The sequence below is a fragment of the Myotis nattereri genome, assembly GCF_964212035.1.
Source record: "Myotis nattereri genome assembly, chromosome: 7".
Lineage (NCBI taxonomy): Eukaryota > Metazoa > Chordata > Mammalia > Chiroptera > Vespertilionidae > Myotis > Myotis nattereri.
The window spans coordinates 72,405,977-72,420,407 of NC_138082.1; the positions used below are offsets into that span (position 1 = coordinate 72,405,977).

The 14,431-nt window shown below is 41.1% G+C and overlaps 2 pseudogenes across 2 annotated transcripts; both read right to left on the bottom strand.

The window, feature by feature from the left end:
* Positions 1-3,448: 3,448 nt before the first annotated feature.
* LOC308522035 (dual specificity protein phosphatase 5-like) lies at positions 3,449-6,274 on the bottom strand (annotated as a pseudogene). The gene is made up of 2 exons: positions 6,250-6,274; positions 3,449-4,143 (listed from the first exon to the last, which is right to left on the bottom strand). The product of its transcript is annotated as a dual specificity protein phosphatase 5-like (transcript).
* A 4,776-nt stretch (positions 6,275-11,050) lies between these two features.
* On the bottom strand, positions 11,051-12,027 carry LOC308522103 (small ribosomal subunit protein eS26-like; annotated as a pseudogene). Its single transcript has 2 exons — positions 11,887-12,027; positions 11,051-11,264 (listed from the first exon to the last, which is right to left on the bottom strand). The product of its transcript is annotated as a small ribosomal subunit protein eS26-like (transcript).
* Between the last annotated feature and the right edge of the window lie 2,404 nt (positions 12,028-14,431).

Genomic DNA, 14,431 nt, shown 5'->3' on the forward strand with positions numbered 1-14,431 from the left:
ATTTTCCTCTGTCTTGCATTCATTTAATATGCATAGTTTTAGCTTTTTGCATAGCAGTCGTAGTTTACAAGCTTGGGTTCTAATTTTAGATGTGTCACCAAGTTATTCTGAACAAAGCATGTCTTTAGTCTGTATGTAGGTTGGTTGCCTCATCTATGGTAAGTCAAATGTGAATATGAGGCTATGAAGAATAAACTAGCTTCAATAAAAGTTTTTAAAACATTTAGTCAAATCGTGTGTGTGTGTGTGTGTGTGTGTGTGTGTGTCAAAGACAGAGACAGAGAGAGATAGTCTGGTGGAGACAGAGAGATAGAAATAGATGTTAGATGATAGATAGATGATAGATAGATAGATAGATAGATAGATAGATAGATAGATAGATAGAGGTAGATATCAGTGAGAAAGTTACAATAAAAATGAGGTGTTTATAAAAGGAGATTAATCAGATAAATTAAAAATGCATATCTAACAAGAAACACCTATTAGTAGATCGTAGACATTCCCCCAGTGTTTTATACAGTTATGCAAAGTCACCCTCAAGCATCTACTCTGTCACATCTATCCATAGCTTGCCTTCTCATATAAATCATCACGTGCCCATTTTACACAGACTCCCAGTCACAGTGAGATGAAGTGCTAGAAGTTGAGTTTCATTCCTCATTTACTTTCTACAAGGACTGAACCCACTACTTTTATGAAGCAGGTTCTGTTTCTTAGTAGGAGGACTTGCATGTAGCTATAAGTAATGCAGCGTTAGCTGACATTAAAAGGCACTCCGTGTGTTGTCTAAGCACAGTTTAAGTTGAAAGAGGGCTTAGGGAATAATCACTGTATGGACTATGTTTTCAGGAAATTACATTAAAAACTTTATTAGTACTTTAAGGCCAGAATCGTGTTTCCATTTGTCTTTGTAGTTCTAGTCTCATTTATGGGAAGTATAATAACAATTTCCAGCATGGTCACTTTCAAAGAGCATTTTCAGATTCCTCCTATGCTAGTTCTACTCACAATCTCTTCAATAGCTCTGTTTGCCATTTCACAGGCTTTTCATGTTTTAAGGAAGTCATAACCCCATATTCTCAATCGGAAGTCAAGGTTTGAGAATAGAGAAAATGAAGCTAAAAGAATTAGAAATGCATTCTCCACAGTCTAATTTATACAATTGAAATTATTTCTTCCTCCAGTCATTATGTTTTTAAACCCAGAGTCATATATTCTGTTTTCTACCACAGAGTCATCAGAATTCCTTCCTTGTTATATACACTTACATCTAACAATCTCCTGTCCCCATTCCCTCAGACAATGTGAAATTTTATTTGAGCTCTATGCTCCCATTTTTTGTGTGCCAATTAATGGCTAACAGCAAAGGATCACCCAAGTCTTTTTATTCCCAGATAAGACCCACTTTTATACCTCAATAACTCATCTACATCCATTTTCATGACTCCCATGACATTTATAGATGGCTCACTTTTTAGAAATATATTATTTATTAATTTCAGAGAGGAAAGGAGAGGGAGAGAGGAATAGAAACATCAATGATGAGAAAGAATCATTGATTGGCTACCCTCCCCCCATCCCCATTGGGGATAAAACCTGCAATCCGGTCATGTGCCATGATGGGAATCGAACCTAGAATCCTATTTCATAGGTTGGCACCCAACCACTGAGCCACCCAGCTGGGCAAATGGCTCACTTTTTATCTGCTTTTCTATAACTCTAGGTCTCTGTTTTTGTTGTTGTTGATATGTTCCTCATTAATAAGTGTTTTTTATATTGCAATAGTCTGAATTACTAAGTGCAGCATTTGATTTTTTATAGCTGCAACAAAGATAGATTTTTTTCAAAAATAATTTTTAAAAAAAGGTTGTCTAAACACATCTATAGGCAAAAAGATCTTTGTCTTTTGTCTTCATGAAACTTATCAGGCTGCTCTAATGGAATAAGAAAAAAATGTCATTGAACCAGTAAAATATAGACATATGGGAAAACATACATATTTTTGCATATATATTTGTGGCATTAGATAATATAAAAATAAGTAGATGAGAAAGTGGAAAGAGTGAGCAAAATTCACATATTAAACTAGTACACTATTGTTTGAAAGATGCATGCTATTTTTCTGAAATTAATGAGCTTTAGCAAGTTTTAATGCACCTTGAACAGGAAAATTAGATGAAAATCTTGCTAACTATAGGGCATTTATGACTTCTTATTCAATGACTGTAGATTTCTGAAGCCCATCACAAATATGAACGTTTATTAGACATTTTTTAAACCTAATATGGAAGAGATGATTTTGTTGTTAATCCTTATTCTAGGATATTTTTCCATTGATTTTTTTCTTTTCACTATTTTTATTTTACACTATAAAAACAGCAACAACAACCAATAACATACTGCTTTTCTTCACATTTGTATGATTTGGGGAAATTATTGCCTTTTTCCCCCAGAGAAATACAACCTACAGACAAAATATAAAGTAGTACCATACTGCAAAATGTACAAACCCTAGAAGTCAGCATCTTGAAGACAATCTCTAGGGGGAAGGGGAAAAAAACGCATGTCACAAGAGATGAGACAAGCACATATAAGGACAGCCAGCCGGCGGGCAGGGGGTGTGGGGGCCGGGGCGGGGGAGACCGTGTCAGTGACACTGACCCAGATAGTAGGTACCCTTTCCTCCTGGCTACCACCTCAAACGGGTTTTTTGGTCTATGGTCTAAGGAACTCTCTTCAAAATGATACAAGAATTGTTTTGAATAAAGGTGTAACAATAAAGGTTCAAGTATGAGTAAGAGTCGTGCCAAAGTCAAGTCATAGCCCACAGTGTAAAGGCAACCCAGAGTGTCAACACCTGGCTACTTCAACAAACTGCCTCTGCGGGACCCAAGAGGGAATCTCAAAAAGATATGAGGGTTCAAATCAGCATGTGCATTGGGTCCCTACGAACCCTGTAGGGCTGCTTTCCTAACTAGAGGATCAGCTTAGTCCCCGAAGTGACGGAGACAGACGCGGAGACTGCCAAAGTTAAGAAAGTAAGACGGAAATTGTGCTTCCTTCAGAATGAATGGCTTCTTACTTGCCTTTTCTCCAGGTCTGGCAACTGCTTTCTCCCTTGTTGCTGCAGGTGTTTACTGCCTGAAGCTTGAAATGAAAGGTGAACTTTGGGGTGCCAGGAACTTTGAGCAGTCCTGAGAGGGCAGGGGGTCTGGAAGTGTAGTCATCAGCACAGGCTGTGCTCTCATAATGGCTTCACCTTCCTTCGGTCTGAGAACCTACCCTGCGGTCAGTCTGAAGTTTGTTTGCAAGCCTGGGGACCCCTCACTCTCTCACGGGGGCAGCGGGACAGAGAGGGTGTTCGGTATTGCCCAGGTCTGAAATGTCCATGAGTTTAAAAAAGAAAATCACAGTTGCTCTTGGGGCTGGGCGGGTTTCCCATCCAGTTTTAGCAGGATGTGGCTGTGGCCACTGGGCCCCTGCTGAGCTCTGAGCCCGTGGAGTGGGTGGGCACTGGCGCCAGCACCCAGGTAGGGAATGTGCAGTAGGAACCCTGCACATTAGGGCTCAGTGTCTGCAAATGGGCTCTGAAGGAAGAGCTGGCTGCCTCCTCTTGGCAGGAGGGAACCTGGGGAGTGGGCGTGGAAGGCAGGATCTCAGATTCATATGCAGGAGCTGGCCCAGGAAGCCAGAGCTGGGCCAGACCACACTCCCTCCTCCTCTGCTTGATGTAATGGGAGATGTCCTTCAGGCTCAACTGCCTGGTCTTCAGGAGGTAAGCCTTGTAGATGGTGGGTGACCGGGAGATCCTAGCCTCCCTGTGGACCAGGGCCTTGCCTCCCTTTTCCCTGACACAGTCAATGAAGTCTATTGCTTCTGGAAAGTGGACTTCATGTCAGCCGTGTGGCTGTCTTCCACGGGGATCCATTTGTAGTGTAGGTGGCGCGTGCAGGCCTCGGAGGTCCGGAGACATCCAGCAGCAGGGCCTGATGTGCAGCTTGGCGAGGAGCTCGCACTTGGATGCACGGTAGGCACTTCCAAGACAGAGGAACAGAAGGATTTCAAATGGGCCGCCCTGGTTACGGGCTGGCCTGGAGCTGATGCTGAGCACGGGTTTCCCACACTGGCTGACCAGGGCTCTCTCTCGGGTTCAATCTTCTCTTAGAAATGGGTGCCCGCTGGAGAGATACAGGAGACCCAGCCTCCTGAGCCAGGAGTCAGAGCAGTTTCTCAGCTCTTCTTTCTCACCCCTAACACTTGCTGCCCCAGAAGCCAGGCTCCATTGATTTTTAGAGAGAGTGGAAGAAAGAGGGAAAGACACACAGAAACATTGATGTGAGAGAGACACAGGGATTGGTTGCCTCCCGCACGGCCCCAGGGCTGGGGATTGAGCCTGCAAGGAGGTATGTGCCCTTGACCTGAATGGAACCTGGGACCCTTCAGTCAGTTCACAGTCTGGTGCTCTATCCACTGAGACAATCCAGCTAGGCTGGAAGAGATGATTTTATATTTAAAGCATATATCATTAGTACTTGATAAAGAATAGCGGTTAATTCAATTGAAATAACAAAGTGCTGTAGAAATCCATTAACTTCAGTAAATGTCAAGAAATATGAAATGCTCTTATTTCTCTTCCTAAAAAGGTGTATCTAATTTGTCAAGTGAAAACAGCCACCTGAGAATAGATTGTGTTTGAAGTGGCCTCGCTGGAATTATAAAATCACTAACAAAATTAAATTGCATTACATCATCTAACCACCTGATTGATACAATGAAAAAAGCCAATGTTTGAAGCTATCTATAAATTCTAATAGTCTTTGGCTGATTGTTTTTGATATATTGTTATTGGTCACCTATTATGTTCAGTTCCCTATATAAATATTCTAGAAACACCAAGGAAAATAAGAGAAACAAAATCCTTGTCCTTCATATTGAGCATTTAAAGAAACAATAATGGTAAAAAGATAAACAATACAGAAGGGTAAGATGTGGCAATTGCCAAATGGTTGGCATAGAATGAATTTGAGGAAGTGAACTGATATATGATATTGAATTTAAAGAACTGGGCAAAATGCCTGGCAATAGGTGAATAGTCAATGTATGCTATCTGAGAAAATCATCTCCTCATCCTAGAAAGATGAGCTAGGGAGAAGGAATGTAAGTGCTATTTTGCAAAAAAGAATTTGACTCATAAACTAAGAGGCAGCACCAGACGACAGTAACCTAGAAAGTAAGGGTAGGAAAAGCAGTGATATTGAGGAACAATGACTATAACATTAACGTTTAGAGGTTTTTAATTAAACCTATGCCCTTCCTTGTAGTTTGAGGTGAGCCATAAACCCATCAGCAACACGGAAAACTAAAGCAGTGCTTCTCCAGGGAGTGCTTGGGTTTGAGGTGGACTCCACAGAGTAGACATGTGGCATTAAAATGACCCTGGAGATTCTAGTTCTTTTCTCTTGAAATTCACAGGATGTAGTAAACAGTTTGTAAGATTAGTTGGAAATAAATGTGTATATGGAGGTGAAAGAGCATGAGGTCAGTGAATATCCATCTAAAGATTGTGGGACACGTTGCAGAGATATGTCAGTTGTGTAACTGGGGCAGGGGTGTGTGTGGAGAGAGTCAAGGCAGGACACCAATTAGGAAGCTAGGAACACTAGAAGTGTCTCAGACTAAACATCCTCACCTGAATATTTTGACAGTTTATGACTGACAATGTGATTGCAGTTTATAATCCGATTCTGGTGTTCCAGTTGCCAATTTCTGAGTAAGAAACCAGCCCTCTGTACTTAGCGGTTCTGTGGTTGCGAATTTCAAAAGGGCACAGTGAGGCCTCAGCTGGAAGGTTTTGCATGTCTTGGGTTGATAAGATAAAGTTCTCAGATCTCCTAAATTAAACTTCAGTGGGCCTGAGAGTGAGAGAAAGAAACAATAGTTAACCAGTTAATAGCTGTGGGCCAACTAACAAAAGACAGCTCACATGCCCGAATGTATGTTAAAGTTTTGAATCAACTTCTGTAGAAACCACTAGAAGCCACCACATTCTGCTTATGTTTGAAGTTTCAAGACTGTCGGCCACCCCAATCAAAAGTAGTAAATATTTCTTCCTAACAGACTGCATCTGTCAAAAATTTGTCCCACTTAAGTTTTTCCCTCCAGCCCTGCTTATCTGTAGCCAATGTAAATTCTTTCAAAATAATTTATATCTTTACTTTTCTTTTCCAAACTTTTAATGCATAGAAGTGCCTGCCAACTCCAGGATGGTGAACATGTTGCCTTTTCCACTTAGCACTGTATTGGTGGGGAGAGGTCTTCGTCCCCACCCTGGGTGCTGGGTGGAGTGGACTTCTTGCAATACCCCCCAAAAATGATTTTTCTGAGGCTTGAGGATGAAATATGGTAGAAAGCTTTATTTCTGTGGGATTAAACCCCTGAGTTCCCAAGGCCTCACTTCCCTTTGTCCTGCTGAGGAAGAAGTCCCATTTGCCGTCCGCAGGGCTAAGATCAAAGCCAGTGTCCAGTTTCTGTTCCCTGTTGGAGCAGTCCAATCCAGCCTCCCGCTAGCTTACCCAGTGTTCCCCACGGCAGTCCCTCAGTCCATTGCATGTGGGGTCTCCGAAGCTACGTGGCTATAGAAAAAACAGGGCAGAAGCAAAACCAAAGGAACCAGAGAGCCAAGAGCTGAGGACCAGGAGTAACAGTGAGATAACTCTTTTATTTTGGGATTATGTATCCCCAAATTTTCACAGGTTTGTAGTGGCCCCATCCCCTCTGGCCAATGATCTCTGTTCCCAGGTTCGACTTACAAGCAAGTCCCTTCCCTATGTCACCCCACTCACTGTGCATGCTTCTATCTCCCCTTTGTCCAGGCCCTTCCCGCAGTAATCTGCAAGGAATGGGCCAGTGGTTCCCTGCGGAGTGTGAAATTTCAGCTTCCTGGTGAAGCCGCCCAAGTGACAGGCCTATAGTGTCAGGCATTCCCTTTGCTCCTTTCCTGTTATTAACAGCTAGCTGGTTACAATGGTGTCAGTCCTGCTGCTGATGGTTTAGCCTTTATGCCCTGGGACCTGGTCCCTCTCAGGCTACCATCAACTCCATAAACCCTTTCTTTAAAAAAAAAAAAAAAAAGCTTTTAGCTGTGAACATTATTTTGTTTAACAAGGTGATTCAACATCTGGGGACAGGAATTCTTGGAAGTTTTTAATTCATTTTGGAACCTAGGCTAGGATGACTGAAAGGCTAGCCTTAGCTGGGACTGTGACCCAGAGGACCTAATCAAGGCCTGACCTCTTCATGAAACTGGGACTTCTCAGGATGTGAGATCCTTTGTACATGAATCCTGCGGGAAGGGAGTGAGCAGCATTCCGAGAGACCAAGGCAAAGCTTCAAGGCTTCTTATGATTTTGTCTTGAAGTCGAAGTCATGCAACATCATTTCTTCTGCATTGTATCAAAGCAATTACCAGATTCAAGAGAAAAGGGCATAGACATCACTTGTCAATGCCAGTGTTACCAGGGCTCCAAAGTTTGCATCTGGCTGCCTACGTGCACTGGCCCAAAGAAATGCATGAGCAGAAGTTTGCAGTTTAGAAATAAAAATAATTTAATATTGAATTGGCCAATCTAGAGAACAAGGAGCTCATGCTCTAAAAACCCCACTCCCGATGGTGTGCAGGTTACCAATTATACAGGGCAAAGTCACTGGACACCAGGGGTTACAGTTGGAGGTTGTGCTGGGAGCTGATTGGTCAGAGGTGAGGTAAGGGTAATAAATTATCTTTCAGATCCTGAGGATAGTTCGGAGGTGAGTTCCAGTGTTCCTCTGTCTGGTTTCATGGGAAAGTAGCCAGGAAGTCATTCCATATTAGGCTCAGGAGCTGACATAACTTAGGTCAAGATGGTGTCTTTATTCTGCCAGAGGTTTGGACCCCTCATCATCAGTCAGATCCAGGCAATTGTCCTCTGCTGCCTCCCGGGGGTTGCTGATTACTGGGGGAAAGGTTAGGTCTCTGAGGTGAAGATACAGAGGGAAATACGCTTCCTAAATTAGGAGTTAGAGCTAAATTTAGTCATAGTCAGAGGACCTTCAGTTTCAGTGGGAAAGTCCAAGAATCTGAGGCCATGTTTAAAACTGCCATATATAGATAATAACAGGGGGAAAAAAAAACATGTGTTCAATAGAAAATAAAAGCAGTTCTAGCAACTATTTTCAAAGAACCTACTAAATATTAGATACTAATTATTTTTGACATTATTCATGAATTTATGTAACCGTCAGGATTAGGGGGCATATAAAGGAGTTGAGATGTTAGCAATGCTGATGGAAAACAAAACCAGAAGCACAATTGTTAATCAACAATGTAAAAACATTTCCAACTCAAAATGAAACTATTAGGAGGTTTAGAGTTAAAAGGGATGCCATTTAAAAGGCTGAAAGTTCTTAGAAATGCATGCTTGAAAATATGGCTGGCCCTCAAAAAAATCAGCGACTTAAAATGATGCAGTCAATTATTCAGATGTTTCAAATGTCAGTGTTTGCTATTGCTTTCACAATATCACCAGTCATTTGGTTTAATTTTTTTTCTTTACATTTAGGTGTTCTGAGTTGCAAATTTATATAGCGAGTGTTGATCATCCTTAAGACAGCCCATCACCATATGTTTTGTCTAGGTATGAAAAATGAGAATAACCTAAACCTTTGCCATGAAACAGGTAAAGGATTCCCATCAACACCATTATCTCTGAGTGATGAGGTTTTAAAGAGACAACTTGTAGTGTTGCTCTTTAGGAACCTCGACAGCAATTGTGCTTTAGCTGCAGGTTTCCTGATCCAACAGAGTAGCTTTGGCTCCACTAGGCCCCTCACCTGTGTCACCACTGTTTGAACCCCTCTATGGTATCATCTGTTACCAATTCTCTTTCAAAGACCATCTGCCACGAGTAGAGGCAAGCTTTTAATATGTTGATTTATCATTGTCAGGTACTTGGGGGGTGGGGGGGAGTTTATTGCTTGCATTTGAATATTGTATTTAAGGTGCTTTTGTGATTACAGATGTTTTACATATAAATTGCTTTATATTAGAAAAACCTTTTTTTCAGTATTTTTTAAGGAAACTTCACATTCCTGTGTTTTACATTTTAATATCTTCTGCATTGCTGAGCTCTTTTGAATTGCTTTCTGTCTGCACTAGCAGTCAGCATCTGCCTCTGCTTCTGTTTCAAAGGAGAAAATTAAATGTGAGCATAGTTATTTCCAGGGAGACAGAACTTATTAATTACTAAGGAAGGCTTTGATTCAGGGGTCCTCAGACTTTTTAAACAGGGGGCCAGTTCACTGTCCCTCAGACCGTTGGAGGGCCGGACTATAGTTTAAAAAAAAAAAAAAACTATGAGCAAATTCCTATGCACACTGCACATACCTTATTTTGAAGTAAAAAAAACAAACAAAAAGGGAACAAATACAATATTTGTATTTGCATGTGGCCCACGGGCCGTAGTTTGAAGACCCCTGCTTTGATTGTTATTTTACCCCCAAAAGGGACAGAATAGGTCACTGCATGAAAGTAGCTTCCCACTCCATAACCTTTGCAAACCAGAAAACTATATTAAGGTTTCACACTTTTCTCTCATTTGTTTCTGTAGTTTTAAAAAATTCTGGAAGTTTTTTGGAACTGTATAGTCTTTGAAATAATAGCACCATCTACTGTCTGATCCTGGATTCATTTGTCATGCTAAGGAAATAAGGACGACCACAGAGAAAGTAGGGGGCATTCTGAGTCATTTAGTAATATGGCCCTAAAATAACATATAACTGAAAATTGTAAAAATTCTTACCTAATAGGAAAATAAGACTAATTACATCTGGCCTTAGTCACATTAAATACATTGTAAAATACTCATTTTCCTCAAGAAAGTCTATAATGTAGTATTAAAACTTACGAATAAGATAATATTGTTATATTGTCATCGTCATCATTCTTATTTTAGTTTCCCAAACTACATTATATCCATTTCTTAAACTTACATTATGTTCATTTAGGTAAAGGGGACAGGTGGGTGAGATAGGCTTAAAAAGAAATATTTAAAAACTATTCCCCTCCTCTCAGCAGTGCATGATGATGTAAGTATAATTGCTTCATCTCTGCCTGGAGTGCCAGCCAGCTCACAGGGAACACCTCTCATAGTGGGCGTTGCTAGGAGGCCTGATTGCTTCCTGTCCTCAAATTTCTTTCCCAAAGGAGTCATGTTATTTCATTAAAGAAACTCAACTGTCTGGATAAATGATCAGTGAAAGTAGGTCTCGGGGCTCTCATAAAATAAGCTACCAGCTATTTGAAGAACATAGTGTGAAATTTAGGACATTCTCCAAACCTCCTTCATGCTGATTCCTTTCAATGAGCAAGAGAGGTCAGTTGTCACTCTGCCTCATGCACAATTATCCCCTTAACTTTACAGCTCCCAGGGGACGGTTTCGCCTCCCACACATCCATTACAGACTGGATATGGCTCTTCCTTCCTCTGGAATTGTCATCAAGCTATTCCACCTACAGTAGGACTTTTATGCTTTCTGTCCCGTTTATCATCTTTTCTTAAATCAATTTGGAAGGTTTATTTTCTATATCTTGCTTCCCACTCCCTTTCATTCTACTTCCAGGTTTTTATTTCAAAATGAGGCCTGAATTTAAATTCCTTACATTAAAAAGGTTTTATTTCTACAGTTTGTCGTTGTTAATCCTCACCAAAGGATATTTTTCCGTTGATTTTTAGAGAACGGAAGGAAGGGGGAGAGACACACAGAGAGAGAAACGTAAATGTGAGAGGAGCACATCAGTTGGTTGCCTCTCACACGTGCCCTGACCAGGGCAGGGGATCGAATCTGCAAACAAGGTAGTGCCCTTGACCAGGAATTGAACCCTGGACCCTTCAGTCGGTGGGCAGACTCTCTATCCACTGAGCCAAACTAGTGAGGGCTACAATTTTTTTAAGTACAATTTCCATTTATTTTTTTCCTCCATAGAACTCTTCTTTGGGCCTTAAAGCTCAACTCCTTACATGGGCTTTGGTGGAGGCTGTGGGGCAGCACCCACAGGTCTAAAGCTGGGTGGGGGTGTTCGGACCTTCAGGCTTCACAAGAACGATTCCTGACCACCTTGCTGTGAGTGGCACAGCTCACACGGTCATGTGGTTTCACATACAACTTGGGAAGCACATATGCATCGAAGATACTTGCTTCAGAAATGCCCCTAATGGCTGAGGCCTCTACTATGTTTCAAATGACAAATTTCTTTTTTCTTCTTCTAAATACAGTTTATTTTTTAATTTTTATTGGTTTGTCAAATTTCTCAATATGTTTTATTCTCCAAGTGATCTTCAGATTTATTTATTTATTTCAATCACAGTTGCATTACAATATTATAGTTTCAGGTGCACAACATATCTTATGAAGTGAAGTGATCACCCTGATAAGTCTAATGCTCATTACAATATTATTGACTACTAGATGCATGAAATTCATGCAAGAGTAGGCCTTCACAGCCACAGAAGCTGCCTGGATCCCTCCCTTGCAGCTGTGGTGGCTCCACCCCCTCCCCCCTCCATCTTTATCTGGAAGGTCATCTGGAAGGATGTTCAGAAGGACATCCGGTCTAATTAGCATATTATGCTTTTATTGTTATAGATAATCTTCTTGTTGTACTTATATCCTCATGATTATTTTTATAACTGGCAATTTGGGTTTCTTAATCCCTTTCAACTTTTCCATTACCTCCCCTCCTTCCCCCGCAATACCCTCTCCCACGGAATGACCATCAATTTGTTCCCTCTATCTATGTTTCTTTTCTTTTGTTCATTAATTTTGTTTTTTGATTCCACATATAAGTAAAACCATATCGAATGACAAACTTCTTAACGGCCTTGTCCTTGGGCACGTATTGGGTGCAGTTGGTGCAACGAATAGGAATGAATGGGCTGCACATGGCCGCGGCCTTTTTTTGGCATGACCTTTACTCCTTCTTTTCTTGGTCATCTTGTAAATGAGGCCCCAAGAGCTATTTCTACAGTTGTTAATAACCAGCAGCCTTTGCATAAAATAGTTGGAGAAACATCTTTTCTTGTGATTGACTTTTCTTATTCTGGCCAACTTTTTTAGATGCCACAAATGTAGTAGATAGGAAATAAACAATGCATCGTTAAAATGTGAACTATGATCCTGTACTTATTAGCTGAATATGTGTTAACTCTCCCTCTCTACCAAAATACATGAAATACAATCCCTACCTTCATAAGAGCTAACATTCAACTAAATATTTTCTTATCTTCTTGTCTTTTTAAAAGGGTACTATTATCTGTTCATCTCCATTGTAGCAGCTAAATACTGGCAAAGTGCTCAATTTTCTACCTGCCTAACCTTATCTTAGTTATTATTGTAAAAGTATAGAAGGCAGTATTTTGAGATATTAATTGTGTTTTTATTGACTAGGCAAAAAATCATGGCTTTATTTTTTTATATATGGAGAATGCATGAAGGTGGCAAATAATAGTTGCAGTAATAATAATAATAATCTTTAATCTCATGGAAGAAAACAACAGTCATGGAAGTCAGTACATTTAATTCACAAGAGAAGGACATCTTTTTTTTTTTTTTTTCCTTTTTTTCTTTCCTGAATGAGGAAAAAGCATTTGCATCAAAAAAAAACAAAAAACAAAAATAAACAAGTTCCAAAGGAAGCGGAGTAGTAAGACATCTATAACAAATGCAGGTAATGATTAGGCATGGTAATGCAAGTGCTGGTTTCCCACTCAGATGGTATTGCAGTTCACTGCCTTTGGGGAGGGAGGAGAAAATAGGCCATAGGGCTGGGATTAGAGTGAGGTGAGCAAGGCCCTCACATTGGGTGCAAAATGTAAGGGGGTATAAAAAATCAGTTAGTGCCCTAACCAGTTTGGCTCAGTGGATAGAGCGTCGGCCTGCGGATTGAAGGGTCCCAGGTTTGATTCTGGTCAAGGGCATGTACCTTGGTTGTGGGCACATCCCCAGTAGGGGGTGTGCAGGAGGCAGCTGATTGACGTTTCTAACTCTATATCCCTCTCCCTTCCTCTCTGTAAAAAATCAATAAAATATACTTTTAAAAAATCACTAAGCAAGATAAGTAATATTTTAATGCAATTCTTTTAAAATAAAAAGAAATGCAAAAAAAAAAGCACAGGATGGAACATGTAGAAAAATTTTAAATAAAGACAGGACTATATGAGTGTATGAATGTCTCTGAAAGGACCATAAGTCATGACTTTATCCTAGATGAGTCTAGGAGAGGGATGGTCATAATGTAATTTGTAGTTTGGCCTAGACTGGGCTTGGCAACAGTTCACTTTTCATTTCCTTACAGCCCCTTCTCATTCCCATCACAGTCCAGGATACGGAACTGGTTTTGGAGAAGCCATGCGTTGTGTAAAGGGCTAGTGTGTTGATTTCACAGGAAGCCTCCACAAGATCCTAGCTACATCATCAGGAGGGTATGCATCTGGGCCTTGATAAGGTGCAGAAAGCTGAGAAAGACCAGATGAAACAAAGGTTCTGAGCCTGGGATAAGGAGGCCTTCGATAGGGTGGACTAAGCAACTGGCCTCGCTGCAAGGACACCAGCCTCAGCAGCAGAAGCCCAAGCAAGTCAAACCTGAGCAAACGTCATCAGGATACAGAGGAAGGCGTGCAAGCAACATGTAGACACATGTAAATTTCCCCTAACCTCAGAAGTGAAAACCCCTTTGCAAAGAGAGAGAGAGAGAGAGAGAGAGAGAGAGAGAGAGAGAGAGAGAGAAAGAGAGAAGAAAAGGAGAGCTATGCATTTGACTCAGTTGTTTCTTAAGGGTGGTGCTACTAGTATATGTCACCACACATATCTCTCTTTGGCTTAAGGATTGTTTTGAGCTGATTATTTTGAGAACCAGCAGACACAGGAGAAATTTTAAAAACAAAGTAGAAGTTACCCTTTTATAAGGAAACTAGAGGCCAGTTGCATGAATATCTTGCACGGGTAGAGTCCCTAGACCTGGCTGGCAATCAGGGTTGATCTATGGGGTGACCAGCAGGGTGATCAGGGGGCCCCCACTGGCACCTGCCTTGGCTGGCCTGGGGCCTGTGGGCTGGGGGCAGCTCCTGCGTTGAACATCTGCCCCCTGGTGGTCAGTGTGCATTATAGCAACCAGCCGTTCTTCCATTCGGTTGATTTGCATATTAGGTTTTTATTATATAGGATTTCAGACTTATAAAGGAAATCTCCATTGGTAAGGATGCCTCCCTTTCCTTACCAGGAAGAGAGGGGTGGCTACATCAAGAAAAACTCCTAGCAATGGAGAAGGCATGGGCTTAAACCTGCATAAAAAAGCTTATTTTCTTACTTTGCCTGGTCACCTTCCCATGACTGGACTCCC